Consider the following 15,521-nt stretch of genomic DNA (forward strand, 5'->3'; position numbering starts at 1 on the left):
CCCTGTAACAGTCAACAAGACCTGCTTCCGATTAATATTTCAGAGGAGAACGCCGGTGTTGTGTGGGTTAGTTGTGGTTTTTGCAATCATCTGCCTCACACTTTCGCATTTTTCGCCAACTTGATGGTCATATCCTGGGCTTTTTCTGGTTTGGATCACGTAGTATGGTGGTACCACACCGAAACAGTCAATTTAACCAGGTTGCGATTAATATTTTAGAGCATAACGCCAGTTATGTCAGGGTAAGGCCTGGTATTTGCCATCATCTAGCTCATACTTTCACATTTTTCGCTTACTTGAATGGCCAGATCCTGGGTTTTTTTCTCTTTAGGATCACGTATTTATGTGGTACCACAGTGAAACAGTCAATTAAACCTGGTTCCGATTAATATTTTCGAGGATAACGCCGGTTACGTCTTGGTTAGGTGGGGTTTTTGCAATCATCTTGCTCATACTTTCGCATTTTTCGCATACTTGAATGGCCAGATCCTGGGTTTTGTTCTCGTTAGGATCACGTATTAATGTGGTATCACACTGAAATAGTCAATAAAACCTGGTTCCGATTAATATTTTAGAAGATAACGCCGGTTATGTCTGGGTTAGTTCTGGTATTTGCAATCATCTGCCCCATTCCTTCGCATTTTTCGCCTACTTGTTGGTCAGATCCTGGGCATTTTCTGGTTTGGATCACGTAGTAAAGTGGTACTACACCGAAACAGTCAATGAAACCAGGTTGTGATTAATATTTTAGAGCATAACGCTGGTTATGTCAGGGTTAGCTCTGGTATTTGCCATCATCTAGCTCATACTTTCGCATTTTTCGCATACTTGAATTGCCAGATCCTGGGCTTTTTCTGTTTTGGATCACGTAGTAATGTCTTACCACACTGTAACAGTCAACTAAACCTGGTTCCGATTAATATTTTAGAGGATAACGCCGGTCATGTCAGGGTTAGGTCTGGTATTTGCCATCATCTAGCTCATACTTTCGCATTTTTCGCATACTTGAATAGCCAGATCCTGGGCTTTTTCTGTTTTGGATCACGTAGTAATGTCTTACCACCCTGTAACAGTCAACAAAACCTGCTTCCGATTAATATTTCAGAGGAGAACGCCGGTGTTGTGTGGGTTAGTTGTGGTTTTTGCAATTATCTGGCACATACTTTCGTATTTTTCGCTTACTTGATGGTCAGATCGTGGGCTTTTTTCTGGTTACGATCACGAATTAAAGTGGTGCCACACAGAAATAGTCAATTCCACCTGGATTCGATCAATATTTTAGACGATAACACCGGTTGTGCCTTGGTTACGTCTGGTATTTGCAATCATCTGCCCCATACTTTCGCATTTTTCGCATACTTGTTGGCCAGACCCTGGGCTTTTTCTCGTTGGGATCACGTAGTAAAGTGGTACCACACCGAAACAGTCAATTAAACCAGGTTGCGATTAATATTTTAGAGCATAACGCCGGTTATGTCAGGGTTAGGTCTGGTATTTGCCATCATCTAGCTCATACTTTCGCATTTTTCGCATACTTGAAAGCCAGATCCTGGGCTTTTTCTGTTTTGGATGACGTAGTAATGTCTTACCACCCTGTAACAGTCAACTAAACCTGGTTCGGATTAATATTTTCGAGGTTAACGCCGATTATGTCTGGGTTAGTTCTGGTATTTGCAATCATCTAGCTCATACGTTCGCATTTTTCGCATACTTGAATAGCCAGATCCTGGGGTTTTTCTGTTTTGGATCACGTAGTAATGTCTTACCACACTGTAACAGTCAACTGAACCTGGTTCCGATTAATATTTTAGAGGATAACGCCGGTTATGTCTGGGTTAGGTCTGGTATTTGCCATCATCTAGCTCATACTTTCGCATCTTTCGCATACTTGAATGGCCAGATCCTGGTTTTTTTTCTGGTTAGTTTCACGTAGTAATGTGGTACCACAGTGATACAGTCAATTAAACCTGGTTCCAATTAATATTTTAGAGGAGAACGCCGGTTACGTCTGTGTTAGGTCTGGTATTCGCAACCATCTGGCTAATACTTTCGATTTTTCGCATTCTTGTCGGTCAGATCCTGGGATTTTTTCTGGTGAGGATCACGTATTAATGTGGTGCCACACAGAAATAGTCAATTCCACTTGGATTCGATCAATATTTTAGAGGATAACATCGGTTGTGTCTGGGTTACGTCTGGTATTCGCATTCATCTGCCACATAATTTCGCATTTTTCGCAACTTGTTGGCCAGATCCTGGGTTTTGTCCCGGTTAGGATTACGTATTAATGTGGTACCACACTGAGATAGTCAACAAAACCTGGTTCCGATTAATATTTTAGATGATAACGCCGGTTATGGCTGGGTTAGGTCTCGTATATGCCACCATCTAGCTCGTACTTTCGCATTTTTCGCATACTTGAATGGCCAGATCCTGGGCTTTTTCTGGTTTGGATCACGTAGTAATGTGGTACTACACTGACAAAGTCAATAGAACCTGGTTGCGATTAATATTTTAGAGGAGAACGCCGGTTACGTCTGGGTTAGGTTTGGTATTTGCAATCTTCTGCCTCATAATTTCGCATTTTTCGCATTCTTGTTGGCCAGATCCTGGGCTTTTTCTGGTTTCGATCACGTAGTAATGTGGTACCACACTGAGGCGGTCAATTACACCTGGTTCTGATTAATATTTTAGAGGATAACGCCGGTTATGTCAGGGTTATGCCTGGTATTTGCCATCATCTATCTCATGCTTTCGCATCATTCGGATTTCTGTAGGCCAGCTTCTGGTATTTTTCTGATTTGGATCACGTAGTAATGTGGTACCACACTGAACCAGTAAACTAAACCTGGTTCCGATTAATATTTTAGATGATAACGCTGGTTATGTCTGGGTTAGTTCTGGTATTTGCAATCAACTGGCTCATACTTTCGCATTTTTCGCATACTAGTTTGTCAGATCCTGGGTTTTTTTTTGGTTTGGATCACGTAATAATGTGGTGCCACACAGAAACAATCAACTCAACCTGGATTCGATCAATATTTTAGAGGATAACGCCGGTTATGTCTGGGTTAGGTCTGGTATTTGCAATCATCTGCCTCATAATTTCGCATTTTTCGCATTCTTGTTGGCCAGAACCCGGGTTTTTTTTTGGTAGGGATCACGTATTAATGTAGTGCCACACAGAAATAATCAATTCAACCTGGATTCGATCAATATTTTAGAGGATAACACCGGTTATGTCTGGGTTACGTCTGGAATTTGTAATCATCTGGCTCATACTTTCGCATTTTTCGCATTCTTGTTGGCCAGATCCTGGGTTTTTTTCTGGCTTGGATTCCGTAGTAATGTGGTTCCACACCAAAGCAGTCAATTTCACCTGGTTGCGATTAATATTGTAGAGGATAACACCCGTTTTGTCTGGGTTTAATTGTGGTTCCAATTAATATTTTAGAGGAGAACGCCGGTTACGTCTGTGTTAGGTCTGGTATTCGCAATCATCGCTAATACTTTCGATTTTTCGCATTCTTTTCGGTCAGATGCTGGGCTTTTTCTGGTTTCGATCACGTAGTAATGTGGTGCCACACAGAAATAGTCAATTCCACTTGGATTCGATCAATATTTTAGAGGATAACATCGGTTGTGTCTGGGTTACGTCTGGTATTCGCATTCATCTGGCACATAATTTCGCATTTTTGGCCACTTGTTGGCCAGATCCTGGATTTTGTCCTGGTTAGGATTACGTATTAATGTGGTACCACAATGAGATAGTCAATAAAACCTGGTTCCGATTAATATTTTAGATGATAACGCCGGTTACGGCTAGGTCAGGTCTCGTATATGCCACCATCTAGCTCGTACTTTCGCATTTTTCGCATACTTGAATGGCCAGATCCTGGGCTTTTTCTGGTTTGGATCACGTAGTAATGTGGTACTACACTGAAATAGTCAATAGAACCTGGTTGCGATTAATATTTTAGCGGATAACGCCGGTTACGTCTGGGTTAGGTCTGGTATTTGCAATCATCTGCCTCATAATTTCGCATTTTTCGCATTCTTGTTGGACAGATCCTGGGCTTTTTCTGGTTTCGATCACGTAGTAATGTGGTACCACACTGACGCAGTCAATTACACCTGGTTCTGATTAATATTTTAGAGGATAACGCCGGTTATGTCAGGGTTAGGTCTGGTATTTGCCATCATCTAGCTCACACTTTCGCATTTTTCGTATTCTCGTTGGCCAGACCCTGTATTTTTCTCTGGTTAGGATCACGTATTAATGTGGTGCCACACAGAAGTAATCAATTCAACCTGGATTCGATCAATATTTTAGGGGATAACGCCCTTTATGTCTGGGTTAGGTCTGGTATTTGCAATTATCTGCCTCACACTTTTGCATTTTTCGCATTCTTGTAGGCCAGACCCTGGATTTTTCTCTGGTTAGGATCACGTATTAATGTGGTGCCACACAGAAGTAATCAATTCAACCTGGATTCGATCAATATTTTAGGGGATAACGCCCTTTATGTCTGGATTACGTCTGGTATTCGCAATCATCTGGCTCATACTTTCGCATTTTTCGCGTACTTGTTCGTCAGATCCTGGGCTTTTTCTGGTTCGGATCACGTAGTAATGTGGTACCACACTGAAGCAGTCAATTAATCCTGCTTCCGATTAATATTTTAGAGGATATCGCCCGTTATGTCTGGGTTAGTTCTGGTATTTGCAATCATCTGCCTCATAATTTCGCATTTTTCGCATTCTTGTTGGCCAGAACCCGGGTTTTTTCTGGTTAGGATCACGTATTAATGTGGTGCCACACAGAAATAATCAATTCAACCTTGATTCGATCAATATTTTAGAGGATAACACCGGTTATGTCTGTGTTACGTCTGGTATTTGCAATCATCTGGCTCATACTTTCGTATTTTTCGCTAACTTGTTGGCAAGATCCTGGGTTTTGTTCTGGTTAGGATCACGTATTAATGTGGTACCACACTGAAATATAATCAATAAAACCTGGTTCCGCTTAATACTTTAGCGGAGAACGCCGGTTACGCCTGGGTTAGGTCTGGAATCTGCAATCATCTGCCTCATAATTTCGCATTTTTCGCATTCTTGTTGGCCAGAACACGGGTTTTCTTGCTTAGGATCACGTATTAATGTGGTACCACACTGAAACAGTAAATTAAACCTGGTTTCGATCAATATTTTAGAGGATAACGCATGTTATGTCTGGGATAGGCCTGGGATTTGCCATCATCAGACACATACTTTCGCACTTTTCACATACTTCTTGAACAGATCCCTGACTTTTTCTGGTTTGGATCACGTAGTAGTGTGGTACCGCACTGAAACAGTCCATTAAACCTGGTTTCGATCAATATTGTAGAGGATAACGCATGATATGTCTGGGATAGGTCTGGGATTTGCCCTCGTCAGGCTCATACTTTCGCATTTTTCACATACCTGTTGAACACATTCTGGCTTTTTTCTGGTTTGGATCACGTAGTAATGTGGTACCACACTGAAACAGTCCATTAAACCTGGTTTCGATCAACATTTTACAGAGTGACGCATGTTAGGTCTTGGTTAGGTCTGGGATTTGCTCTCATCAGGCTCGTATTTTCGCATATTTCTCATAGTTGATGGCCAGATTCTGGGCTTTTTCTGGTTTTGATCACGTAGTAATGTGGTGCCACATTGAAACAGTCGATTAAAACAGGTTTCGGTCAATATTTTAGATGATAACGCAAGTTATGTCTGGGATAGGTCTGGGATTTGCCCTCGTCAGGCCCATACATTCGCATTCTTCACATACTAGTTGTACAAATCCTGGGTTTTATTCTGGTTTGGATCACGTAGTAACGTGGTACCACACTGAAACAGTCCATTAAACCTGGTTTCGATGAATATTTTAGAGGATAACGCATGTTATGTCCAGGTTAGGCCTGGGATTTTCCCTCATCAGACACATACTTTCGCATTCTTCACATACTTGTTCCACGGATCCTGGGTTTTTTCTAGTTTGGATCACGTAGTAATGAGGTACCACAATGAAAAAGTCCATTAAACCTGGCTTCGATGAATATTTTAGAGAATAACTCATTATAGGTCTAGGTTAGGTCCGGGATTTGCCCTCATCAGGGTCATATTTTCGCATTTTTCACATACTTGTTGAACAGATCCCTGGCTTTTTCTGGTTTGGATCACGTAGTAATGTGGTACCACACTGAAACAGTCCATTAAACCTGGTTTCGATCAATATTTTAGAGGATAACTCATGTTAGGTCAGGGTTAGGTCTAGGATTTGCCCTCAGCGGGCTCATACTTTCGCATATTTCTCATACTTGATGGCTAGATTCTAGCCTTTTTCTGGATTGGATCACGTAGTAATGTGGTACCACACTGAAACAGTCCATCAAACCTGGTTTCGATGAATATTTTAAAGAATAACTCATGTTAGGTCTAGGTTAGGTCTCGGATTTGCTCTCATCAGGCTCGTACTTTCGCATATTTCTCATACTTCGTGGCCAGATCCTGGGCTTATTCTAGTTTGGATCATGTACTAATGTGGTACCACCCTGAAACAGTCTATTAAATCTGGTCTTGATAAATATTTTACAGAATAACTCATGTTAGGTCTAGGATAGGTCTGGGATTTGCCCTCATCAGGCTCATACTTTCCCATATTTCTCATTCTTGATGGCCAGATCCTGGGCTTTTTCTGGATTGGATCACGTAGTAATGTGGTACCACACTGAAACTGTCCATTAAACCTGGTTTCGATCAATATTTTAGAGGATAACGCAAGTTAGGTCTAGGTTAGGCCTGGGATTTTCCTTCATCAGACACATACTTTCGCATTCTTCACATACTTGTTGAACGGATCCTGGGTTTTTTCTGGTTTGGATCACGTAGTAATGTGGTACCACACTGAAAAAGTCCATTAAACCTGGCTTCGATGAATATTTTAGAGAATAACTCATGTTAGGTCTATGTTAGGTCTGGGATTTGCTCTCATCAGGCTCGTACTTTCGCATATTTCTCATACTTGATGGCCTGATCCTGGGGTTTTTCTGGATTGGATCACGTAGTAATGTGGTACCACACTGAAATAGTCCATTAAACCTGGTTTCGATCAATATTTTAGAGTATAACGCAAGTTAGGTCTAGGTTACGCCTGGGATTTTCCTTCATCAGACACATACTTTTTTTTTTTTTTTTTTTTTTTTTGTCGTGGGGAAAATCTTCGAAAGACTCCCTCCCACCTCCTTGGGGCGAGGTGGGAGGGGTGTGTGGGATTCCCCGCGCCCGTACAACGACAGGCGCGGGACCTACCCACTAAAAACCCCACGGTGACCCTTCGGCACGCTTTGGTAGGATACCGGGAATCGCTCGAAGCATTCTTCCGGTATCCTCCCGTGCCCGCGCTTTCGCGCCCATCCCCCGGGGGGACAATCGGTCCCCCCAGTAGACACACTGCCTCATAGCGGCGGGACGGGGCCACTCCATCCCGCCGCTATCCGTCCCGGGGCCGCGTTTAGTGGCGGCTGCGAGCCCCAACTCGCAACCGCCCGCGACCCCGTTTCCACCCCTCGGCGGCCGGGCGTTCATGGCCGCACCAGACCGCCGAGGGTGCCTCCCCTTGCGTTGGACCGGTAGGGGGAGGCACTCCTACCCCCAACCGGTCCGACCCGGCGCCGCCTGGCGGGAGGAGGGTCCCCTCAGGACCCCCCTCCCAGCCTAGGTCATCCGCCACGCCGAGGCGGCCGCCCGCGACGCCTCGCGACCGGGCGACGACCTCGGGCCACCGCACGAGCGCGAGCTTCAGCGCGCCGCTGAAGCTCGCGCTCCCTCCCCGCGGCCTCCTTCTGCAACATTACGTTCTCGCAGAAGGAGGCCACGGCCCTCCACTTCTCCTCGCTGCCGAGCATGGCGCGCACCACGCCCGGCAGCGAGACATCCCGCCCGACAACGCCGACCAGGACACGGCGCTCCCCCTCCCACGCGGGGCATACCTCCAGGGTATGATCCGCCGTGTCCTGCTCAGCGTCGCAGTGGCAGCAACGCGCCGTCGGCTCCTTCCCTATCCGGCACAGGTATCTTCCGAAGCTGCCATGCCCGGAAAATACCTGTGCCAGCCGGTAGGTGAGGCTGCCATGGCCTCTGTCCAGCCACTCCTTCAGGAGCGGCCGAACAGCCCCGACAGTCCGGTGCCCCGCGGTTGGCAGAGCCAGCCGCTCCTGCCACGCGAGCAACACGGACTGCCGGGCCTGGCGCTTCAAATCGCCCCAAGCAGGTTCCTGCCCGCCCGGGACCGCCCCCACCCCCGCGCGACGGTCGACGCGGTGCCGGTACATCACCGCGTGCGACCGCGCGAGCAGGTCCATGGGCGGCATCCCCGCTAGAACCGTCGCCGCCTCATGTGACATGGTCCGATACCCGCGGACGACCCTGAGCGCCATGCGCCTCTGCACACGACGCAGCATAGTCATGCTGCGCCGGGAGGCAGCCAGGTCGTCCGCCCAGACGGGGGCCCCGTATAGGGCCACCGACTGGACCATTGCCACATAGAGGCGACGAACTCGGCCCGCCGGGCCCCCCAGGTTGGGCAGGATCCGGCCCAGAGCCGCAACCATCCTTTCCAACCGGGGGACCAGGCAGCGGAAATGCTTCTCGAAACGCCAGTGGCTATCGAGGATCAGCCCCAGATACCTGATCTGGGGCTTCACCTCGATGTCAGACCCACCCACCCGAATCAGAGGGGGTGGCGGATCCTGCCGAGGTGAATGAAACGCAATCACCTCGGTCTTATGGACCGCCACCGTCATCCCCATCCCCCTGATCCGGTCGACGACGCGTTGCGACCCCTCCTCCGCGCGACGCATGGCCCTCCCCCAGTGCGCCCCGACGGCCAGCACCAGTGTGTCATCCGCATAACACACCGTGCTGACGCCGTCGGGGAGGCCGGCCCGCAACACCGAGTCGTACGCGATGTTCCACAGGAGTGGCCCGAGGACCGACCCCTGCGGAACACCGCAGTACACCTCCCTCCGCATATCACCATCCCGGCCCGGATACTCGATCCACCTGCCGCGGAGATAATCCCCGACGACCGCCCTGAGACAAGGGGGGACTCGATGATATTCGAGCCCCCTCCTTATCTCTTCCCAGGGGAGGGTGTTAAAGGCATTGGCAATATCCAAGGATATTGCCAATGCCACCCTCCCCGGGAGACGGCCGCCTCCGAGAGGGCCCTCACACGACCTATCGCGTCGATAGTCGATCGGCCCCCCCGGAAACCGAACTGGCAGTCGGCCAGACCGGGATCACCCCGCGACAGGTGCTCGACGAGGCGGGCAGCAATCACACGCTCGAAGAGCTTGCCCACCTCGTCGAGGAGACAAATGGGCCGGTATGCGGAGGGAGACTCCGCGGGCCGACCCTCCTTCCCGAGGAGGACCATCCTCGCCACCTTCCAACTGGGGGGGAATCGCCCGTCCCTCAGGCAGCGGTCGAACAACCGCCTGAGGTCGGCCCCAAGGACGCCCTGGGTCAAGACCCAAACCCGGCCGGGCACACCATCCGGACCCGGGGCCGTGTTACGAACCCCGAGCCGTCTGATGGCCGCTGCCAGCTCCTCCTGCGTGACCCCCAGCTCGGCCGTCCACTCCACTGGGACAGCCGCCGCCGCCGGAGGACGCGGTCCCCTCTCCCCAATTGGGAAGAGTGTATTGACCACGTCCTCCAGCAGCCGGGGGTCAAGACCCTCGGTGACGGGGGGCGCCCACGGGCGGAGCTTATTCAGCACCACCTTATATGGGCGCCCCCATGGATCGTTATCAAGGGTCTGGAGGAGCTCCTTCCATGCCCGGGTCTTGGCCCGTTTGATGGCGACCTGCAGAGCAACCCGCGCCACGCGGTATGCTCCATACAGGTCATCAGCTGCCCTCGCTCGCGCCACGCCGTCGCCTGTACGTTGACGACGGCGCGCGCGGGTGTACTGGCGTCGGGCGCGGACAGTCGCGACTCGCAACTCCGCGATCGCGTCCGACCACCAGTACACCGCCCGGCGAGGAGAAGCCCGCCCGACCCGAGGCATCGCCGCGTCGCAAATACCCGCGACCAATGCTCCGAGCCGGGCGACCTCCTCCTCTATGCTCGGCAACTCGGCCGCTCCCTGCGGCCAAGTTGCAGCGAGGGCAGCTGCCATCAGGGCGTCCTTGTCCAGGCGCCGAAGCGCCCAGCGGCGTGGTGGGGTGCCACGCAGGCGGCCGTGTCGGGATGCACTCGCGGCGGCAGAGACCTCCATCCGGATGTACCGGTGATCGGAGAGTGTCTCTGCCCCCGCGACCACGTGCCAACCCGACACCATGCGCACGGCGTTGGGGGTCGCGAATCCAACATCCACGATGGACCCCCCATATCGCCGTACGCATGTGTGCTCCGACCCCCGGTTCAATACCCGGAGGTCGAGCCCCGCCGCCCAATCGCCCAGGATCCCGCCGCGAACGGAGGTCCTGGGGGATCCCCAAGCCACCGACTTGGCATTAAAATCCCCCAGGACCAGCACCGGCCGGGCCGCGTAGCGCTGCACGCATGCCGCGACCTCGGCCAAGTACAGCTCGAACGCAGCGTGACCGCTACGGGGCGAAATGTAGCACCCCACCACAGCGACTCCCCCCCAGTCCACGGCGACGAATCCCCGACCGCGCTCCAACAAGGAGAACGGTGGGGACCCGTCGCCCCCTCCCCATACCGTCGCCACCAAGCCGTCCGCGTCGCCCACCCAATGAGGGTGATCAGGGACGCGGTACGGCTCGGCGGCGACCGCCAGGCCAACCCCCCACTCCGCGAGGACTTGGGACATCAAGTCCTGTGCCGCGCGGCAGTGGTTGAGGTTGGCCTGGAGGAGGAGGCGGGGCGGCATTAATTAATGGCCGCGCCAGCCTCCTCCCGGCCGTCCGTCCCCGTAGCACCGTCCACCTCCATGGAGGACGATGCCACCGCCCTCGGCACCGGAGCCGGTGCAGCCCGCCTCTTCCTCTCCTTCCGGGAGGGGGGGGGGGAGCACTTCTTGCTCCCCACCCTGTGATCGGCTGGCCTCCCCATGTCCGCACACAGCGGGCAGTGGGGGGCCGCCGAGCACTGGCTCGCACGGTGCTCTTTGGCACCGCAGCGGTAACACTGACCGCTGCGGTCCACCGGCGAGGTGCACCACTGCCTCACGTGCCCCAATTCGAGGCAGCGGTGAATCAGACACATACTTTCGCATTCTTCACATACTAGTTGAACGGATCCTGGGTTTTTTCTGGTTTGGATCACGTAGTAATGTGGTACCACACTGAAACAGTCGATTAAACCTGGTCTTGATAAATATTTTAGAGGATAACGCATGTTAGGTCTGGGTTAGGTCTAGGATTTGCCCTTATCAGGATCATAATTTCGCATATTTCTCATACTTCATGGCTAGATCCTGGGGTTTTTCTGGATTGGATCACGTAGTAATGTGGTACCACACTGAAACAGTCCATTAAACCTGGTTTCGAAGAATATTTTAGAGGATAACGCATGTTATGTCTAGGTTAGGCCTGGGATTTTCCCTCATCAGACACATACTTTCGCATTCTTCACATACTAGTTGAACAGATCCCTGGCTTTTTCTGGTTTGGATCACGTAGTAATGTGGTACCACACTGAAACTGTCGATTAAACCTGGCTTCGATGAATATTTTAGAGAATAACTCTTGTTATGTCTAGGTTAGGCCTGGGATTTTCCCTCATCAGATACATACTTTCGCATTTTTCACATACTTGTTAAACAGATCCCAGGCTTTTTCTGGTTTGGATCACGTAGTAATGTGGTACCACACTGAAACAGTCCATTAAACCTGGTTTCGATCAATATTTTACAGAATAACGCATGTTAGGTCTTGCTCAGGTCTGGGATTTGCTCTCATCAGGCTCGTACTTTCGCATATTTCTCATAGTTGATGGCCAGATTCTGGGCTTTTTCTGGTTTGGATCACGTAGTAATGTGGTACCACACTGAAACAGTCGATCAAAAAGGGTTTCGGTCAATATTTTAGATGATAACGCAAGTTATGTCTGGGATAGGTCTGGGATTTGCCCTCGTCAGGCTCATACTTTCGCATTCTTCACATACTAGCTGTACAGATCCTGGGTTTTATTCTGGTTTGCATCACGTAGTAATGTGGTACCACAATGAAACAGTCGATTAAACCTGGTTTCGAAGAATATTTTAGAGGATAACGCATGTTATGTCTAGGTTAGGCCTGGGATTTTCCCTCATCAGACACATACTTTCGCATTCTTCACATACTAGTTGAACAGATCCCTGGCTTTTTCTGGTTTGGATCACGTAGTAATGTGGTACCACACTGAAACTGTCCATTAAACCTGGTTTCGATCAATATTTTAGAGGATAACGCATGCTATGTCTAGGTTAGGCCTGGGATCTTCCCTCATCAGACACATACTTTCGCATTCTTCACACACTTGTTGAACGGATCCTGGGTTTTTTCTGGATTGGATCACGTAGCAATGTGGTACCACACTGAAACAGTCGATTAAACCTGGTCTTGATAAATATTTTAGAGAATAACTCATGTTAGGTCTAGGATAGGTCTGGGATTTGCTCTCATCAGGCTCGTACTTTCGCATATTTCTCTTACTTGATGGCCAGACTCTGGGCTTTTTCTGGTTTGGATCACGTAGTAATGTGGTACCACACTGAAACAGTCGATCTAAAAGGGTTTCGGTCAATATTTTAGATGATAACGCAAGTTATGTCTGGGATAGGTCTGGGATTTGCCCTCGTCAGGCTCATACTTTCGCATTCTTCACATACTAGCTGTACAGATCCTGGGATTTATTCTGGTTTGCATCACGTAGTAATGTGGTACCACAATGAAACAGTCGATTAAACCTGGTTTCGAAGAATATTTTAGAGGATAACGCATGTTATGTCTAGGTTAGGCCTGGGATTTTCCCTCATCAGACACATACTTTCGCATTCTTCACATACTAGTTGAACAGATCCCTGGCTTTTTCTGGTTTGGATCACGTAGTAATGTGGTACCACACTGAAACTGTCCATTAAACCTGGTTTCGATCAATATTTTACAGAATATCGCATGTTAGATCTTGGTTAGGTCTGGGATTTGCTCTCATCAGGCTCGTACTTTCGCATATTTCTCATAGTTGATGACCAGATTCTGGTCTTTTTCTGGTTTGGATCACGTAGTAATGTGGTACCACACCGAAACAGTTGATTAAACCTGGTTTCGATCAATAATTTTGAGGGTAACGCATGTTAGGTCTAGGTTAGGCCTGGGATTTTCCCTCATCAGACTCATAATTTCGCATTCTTCACATACATGTAGAACGGATCCTGGGTTTTTTCTGGTTTGGATCACGTAGTAATGGGGTACCACACTGAAAAGGTCCATTAAACCTGGCTTCGATGAATATTTTAGAGAATAACTCATGTTAGGTCTAGGTTAGGTCCGGGATTTGCCCTCATCAGGGTCATATTTTCGCATTTTTCACATACTTGTTGCACAGATCCCCGGCTTTTTCTGGTTTGGATCACGTAGTAATGTGGTACCACACTGAAACAATTCATTAAACCTGGTTTCGATCAATATTTTAGAGGATAACGCATGTTATGTCTGGGATAGGTCTGGGATTTGCCCTCATCAGGGCCATATTTTCGCATTGTTCACATACATGTTGAACAGATCCCTGGCTTCTTCTGCTTTGGATTACGTAGTAATGTGGTACCACACTGAAACAGTCCATTAAATCTGGTTTCGACCAATATTTTAGAGGACAACGCATGTTAGGTCTGGGACATGTCTGGGATTTGCCCTCATCTGGGTCATACTTTCGCATTTTTCACATACTTGTTGAACAGATCCCTGGCTTATTCTTGTTTGGATCATGTACTAATGTGGTACCACACTGAAACAGTCCATTAAATCTGGTCTTGATAAATATTTTAGAGGATAACGCATGTTAGGTCTGGGTTAGGTCTAGGATTTGCCCTCAGCAGGCTCATACTTTCGCATATTTCTCATACTTGATGGCCAGATCCTGGGCTTTTTCTGGATTGGATCACGTAGTAATGTGGTACCACACTGAAACAATCCATTAAACCTGGTTTCGATCAATATTTTAGAGGATAACGCAAGTTATGTCTGGGATAGGTCTGGGATTTGCCCTCGTCAGGCTCATACTTTCGCATTCTTCACATACTAGTTGTACAGATCCTGGGTTTTATTCTGGTTTGGATCTCGTAGTAATGTGGTACCACACTGAACAGTCCATTAAATCTGGTCTTGATAAATATTTTAGAGGATAACGCATGTTAGGTCTGGGTTAGGTCTAGGATTTGCCCTCAGCAGGCTCATACTTTCGCATATTTCTCATACTTGATGGCCCGATCCTGGGCTTTTTCTGGATTGGATCACGTAGTAATGTGGTACCACACTGAAAAAGTCCATTAAACCTGGTTTCGATCAATATTTTAGAGGATAACGCATGTTATGTCTGGGATTTGTCTGGGAGTTGTCCCCATCAGGCTCATAGTTTCGCGTTTTTCACATACTTGTTGAACAGTTTCTGGCCTTTTTCTGGATTGGATCGCGTAGTAATGTGGTACCACACTGAAACAGTCCATTAAACCTGGTTTCGATCAATAATTTTGAGGGTAACGCAAGTTAGGTCTAGATTAGGCCTAGGATTTTCCCTCATCAGACACATAATTTCGCATTCTTCACATACATGTAGAACGGGTCCTGGGTTTTTTCTGGTTTGGACACGTAGTAATGTGGTACCACACTGAAACCGTCCATTAAACCTGGTTTCGATCAATATTTTAGAGGATAACGCATGTTATGTCTGGGATTTGTCTGGGAGTTGCCCCCATCAGGCTCATAGTTTCGCGTTTTTCACATACTTGTTGAACAGTTTCTGGCCTTTTTCTGGATTGGATCCCGTAGTAATGTGGTACCACACTGAAACAGTCCATTAAACCTGGTTTCGATCAATATTTTAGAGGATAACGCATGTTATGTCTAGGTTGGGCCTGGGATTTGCCCTCATCAGACACATACTTTCGCATTCTCCACATACTTGTTGAACAGATCCTGGGTTTTTTCTGGTTTGGATCACGTAGTAATGTGGTACCACACTGAAACATTCAATTAAATCTGGTCTTGTTAAATATTTTGAAGGATAACGCATGTTAGGTCTGGGTTAGGTCTAGGATTTGCCCTCAGCGGGCTCATACTTTCGCATATTTCTCATACTTGATGGCTAGAACCTGGGCTTTTTCTGGATTAGATCACGTAGTAATGTGGTATCACACTGAAACATTCAATTAAACGTAGTTTCGATGAATATTTTAGAGGATAACGCATGTTAGGTCTAGATTAGGCCTGGGATTTGCCCTTATCAGGGTCATACTTTCGCGTTTTTCACATACTTGTTGA

Source organism: Colletes latitarsis, chromosome 1 (genome assembly GCF_051014445.1).
Source record: "Colletes latitarsis isolate SP2378_abdomen chromosome 1, iyColLati1, whole genome shotgun sequence".
NCBI lineage: Eukaryota > Metazoa > Arthropoda > Insecta > Hymenoptera > Colletidae > Colletes > Colletes latitarsis.